This window comes from Triticum aestivum, chromosome 1B (assembly GCF_018294505.1).
Source record: "Triticum aestivum cultivar Chinese Spring chromosome 1B, IWGSC CS RefSeq v2.1, whole genome shotgun sequence".
NCBI lineage: Eukaryota > Viridiplantae > Streptophyta > Magnoliopsida > Poales > Poaceae > Triticum > Triticum aestivum.
In genome coordinates, this window is record NC_057795.1 from 282,107,395 (window position 1) to 282,111,927 (window position 4,533).

The following is a 4,533-nucleotide window of genomic DNA, read 5'->3' on the forward strand; positions in this document are numbered from 1 at the left end:
GATAAGAGCATCCTTCTTGTCACCAGGGACAGAGATGACACTTATCGGGCCTGGCATCTTTAGTATGTTGTATGCATAGTGAGAGGCTGCCATGAATTTGGCGAGTGCTGAACGGCCTAGTATCCCATTGTAAGGCAATGGAAAGTCAGCAACGTCAAAAGTGACCCTCTCAGTCCTGAAGTTCAGCTCGCTGCCAAATGTCACCGGCAACGTGATCTTTCCCTTTGGCTTGCTCCTTCCCGGATTGATTCCTTGGAATGTGCTGGTCTCTTCGAGCTCGCTGTCAGGGATTTGGAGTTTCTGGAGTACCATGGAGGAGATCAGGTTCAAGCCGGCCCCGCCGTCAACTAGCATCTTAGTGACCTTGAGGTTGCGGATAGTTGTTGAAACCAACATCGACAAGCATCCGACTGCAGTTATGCGATCAGGGTGGTCCTCAATATCAAAGATGATAGGCGTGCCGGACCATTTCAGAGGCTTGCATGACTCGACGGGTGGTTCTGCCGCATTAACTTCCCGCACCCACTGCTTGAGCTGGCAGTGTGAAGTATGCAGAGAAGCACCACCGTCAACGCACAGGACCTCTGTGGCTTTCTGGAACTCCTGCTCATCAGTCTCGTCATCATCCATATCTTCATCGTCGTCGTCATCTTCATCCTTGTCGCGGCCGCGGGGAGGTCTGTCTCCTTGCCGCTGCTTGGCCTTGCCGCGGCGTCCTCCCCGGCCGGGGCGTTTCTTGCCGGATCCCCCAGCACCTTCCTGGGCCGTCTCCTTGTCGCGTCGCTCGTATTCAGCCTTTTGCTGCTCAACAAGCTGCTCGACCTTCTTGCAGCTCTGGAGGTCATGGCCCTTGGTGCGGTGGATCTTGCAGTATTGCTTGTTGTTGCCGTCCTGCTTGTCGGCGACCGCCACAGCCTGGTAGTTGGTGCCTGCGGCAATCTCCTTGCCGGAGCTACCAGCTTTGGCTTTGTTGGCGCCACCTCCGTTGTCGGACTGCTCGACAACTAGCACATCCTTGCCTTTCTTTTTCCTATTGTTCCGCCGCCGGTTTTTCCTTGCCGGGGCAGCATCCTCACTATCAGATCCTCCTGCTTCTGTATTCTCTCCGGGGAGTTTCCTCCCCTCCTCAACACGTGCACACTTGTCGGCCAGGGCATATAGCTCACTGACGTCTCTGATCTTGCACATCGCCATCTCCTCCCGCATCCTGCGGTTCCGCACATTCTGATGGAACGCGCTGATTACCGTGGCAGGGTGGACATCTGGGATGTTGTGCTGTACGCGGCTGAATCTCTGAATGTACTTGCGCAGGGGCTCTCCTTCCTTCTGGGCGAGTAGATGAAGGCCACTCTCTTGGCCATGAGGCTTGTGGCCGCCTGTAAAGGCGCCGACAAACTGATGGCACAGATCTGCCTAGGAAGATATGGAGTTGTCCGACAAATGCATGAGCCAGGATCTGACATTGGGCTTGAGCACCAGTGGGAAGTAGTTGGCCAAGATCTTGTCGTCCCGCCCCCCGGCAGCTTGCACCGCGATGGTGTAGATGCTGAGGAACTCCGACGGATGCGTCTTGCCGTCGTACTTCTCTGGTACGTCTGGTTTGAAATTCTTCGTGCTGGGCCACTGGACTTGCCGCAGCTCACGAGTGAACGCAGGGCAACCTACCGCGTACGGCAAGCCGCCTGGTTCCCCTGGCGCATGCATGTCGACAGAGGGCCCAGCGCGCTGGTCTGACTGACGCCGCGCTTCCCTTCGGCGCTCGATGCGAGTACGAGCGTCTTCTTGCTGTCGTTCGTGAAGAACTTGGCGCTGATCGCGACGAGCTTGTGGATCCGATGACGCGGTGGAGCCACTGTCGAGTTGGATCCGGCGAGTCGGCAATCTTGGCCTTCGGGGTGGAGAGTGCATGGTGGTTGCACTCCCACCGGTTTCGTCGCCATCGGCTCGTGCCTGGCGGTCCTGCCGCGGCAGCGATGTACTCGGCTGCCGCGGGGTGTCGCCGTTGGCGTAGCCGATGAGACTCTGAATGGTGGCCCTCCATTCATCGATCTTGTCTGACGTTGGAGGGTAATCCAGGAGCAGCTGAGCTCGCGCCAAAGCTTCTGCTGGAGTGGTGGGCGGCAGTAGCGGACGGCGCGAGGAGCGGGATATGCTCGGACTTCTAACTATGTTAGAAGGAGCAGTATCCCGTCCAGGCGACCATGTCTCTCTCATGCCGGCACGTTGACGTGCATGCTGGTCTTGAGCACCCCGGGATCCACCAGCTTGATCTTGGTCCAACAAACATATGGTACTGCGAATACCATGACGCTGTCGGTCCTGCACCTCCTGAGATGGGCGCGGAACATGTACGGACGCCAAGGTCTGCGCGGCCTTGTCTTTGGGCCTGGCAGCACCGTGGGCTCCCTCGTCGATGTCCGTTCTTCCGCCAGCGTCTACCCCATCACTCGTTTGCTCCGGTGGTGGTGGGATCGACGTGGATGGAACAGCTGCCGCCGAAGTCTTCTTCTTCGGTGGCATGTCGATGAAGAAGATGAAGATCTAGCTCGTGTGAACACCGGATCAGGTTCACACTACCTCGACGCCCCCTACCTGGCGCACCAAAGATGTCGGGGAAACTGATCCACGAACACCTATGGGACCGGCGGACCGAGCCCCTTTCGGTTCGGCGGGGGGCGGAGGTCGCATGAAGAGCGGATCGAGGCGAAGCACACGAGCAGTTTACCCAGCTTCGGAGCTCTCCGGAGAGATAATACTCCTACTGCTGCTTGTCTGATTGTATTGTGTTCTTGCTTGGGAGCGCTGAGTGCTACAGTACACATGACCAGCTAACGAGACCGAGCGTGAGTGTTTTCTGGCTTCGAACTAGCCGAACCCCCCTCTACGTTGCGCATGGGCCTCCTTTTATATGCTCAAGGGGTCTCCGACAGGTGGCAACGTAGACAAGGGTAAAAATGGAAAAGGAACTGCGGTTGGTACAACTACCTGTACAGTGTATCCTACCTAACCCTGACGGCAGGGGACAAAGGCATTAAATGCCCGTCTGCGTCGCCCAAACAGTGCAGAAAGGGACCGTAAGGGACGCCACCGCTTGCCATGATGGCTATCTTGTCAGCACCGCTTGCCACTGCGCACCGCTCGCTGCACAGCCTCCCGCCACGTGCACCTGGAAAGGCCTCAGGGCGACACGTTGGTGGATGTGCTGGAGCGTGGGTATAGAGTGGTAGCCTGCCGCGGCAAGCGCCTTGCCACGGCCGTTGTCTTGTCGCGTCCGGAAGCTTGTCACTTACCGGGCCTTGCCGGGACGCGTGGCGCGTCACGGCAAGTTCCTTGAGATGCCTTGGTTGGCCTTCCCGGCAAGCTCCTCTTGCCAGGGCCTTGTCTCCTTGGCTTGAATACTTTGTTCTTGAATGGCTCCAAAGGACCCATGGAGGACCTTGGCGGTCACCCGGCAAGCCTTGCCGCGGGCGCTGCAACTGCCCGTGCACAAGTTCGGGATACTAGGGTACCCCTACTCTAGTACACCGACAGAAGAACTTTCGCAACGGTGCATACTCAGGGAGAACACTTATACCTTGAAATTTAGTGAGAGATCATCTTATAAAGTTACTGCCGAATTAAGCAAAATAAGATGTATAAAAGATAAACATCACATGCAATCAAAATATGTGACATGATATGGCCATCATCATCTTGTGCCTTTTGATCTCCATCTCCAGAGTACTATCATGATCTCTATCGTCACCAGCATGACACCATGATCTCCATCATCTTGATCTATATCAATGTGTCGTCACATGGTCATCTCGTCAACTATTGCTCTTGCAACTATTGCTATCGCATAGCAATAAAGTAAAGCAATTATTTGGTGCTTGCATCTTATGCAATAAAGAGACAACCATAAGGCTTCTACCAGTTGCCGATAACTTCAACAAAACATGATCATCTCATACAACAACTTATATCTCATCACGTCTTGACCATATCACATCACAATATGCCCTGCAAAACCAAGTTAGACGTCCTCTACTTTGTTGTTGCAAGTTTTACGTGGCTGCTACGGGCTGAGCAAGAACCGTTCTTACCTACGCATCAAAACCATAATGATAGTTCGTCAAGTTAATATTTTTTTAACCTTCTCAAGGACCGGGCGTAGCCACACTCGGTTCAACTAAAGTTGGAGAAACTGACACCCGCTAGTCACCTGTGTGCAAAGCACGGCGGTAAAACCAGTCTCGCGTAAGCGTACGCGTAATGTCGGTCCAGGCCGCTTCATCCAACAATACCGCAAACCAAAGTATGACATGCTGGTAAGCAGTATGACTTGTATCGCCCACAATTCACTTGTGTTCTACTCGTGCATATAACATCTACTCATAAAACCAGGCTCTGATACCACTGTTGGGGAACGTAGTAATTTCAAAATTTTCCTACGCACACGCAAGATCATAGTGATGCATAGCAACGAGAGGGGAAGTGTTGTCCACGTACCCTCATAGACCGAAAGCGGAAGCGTTAGCACAACACAGTTGA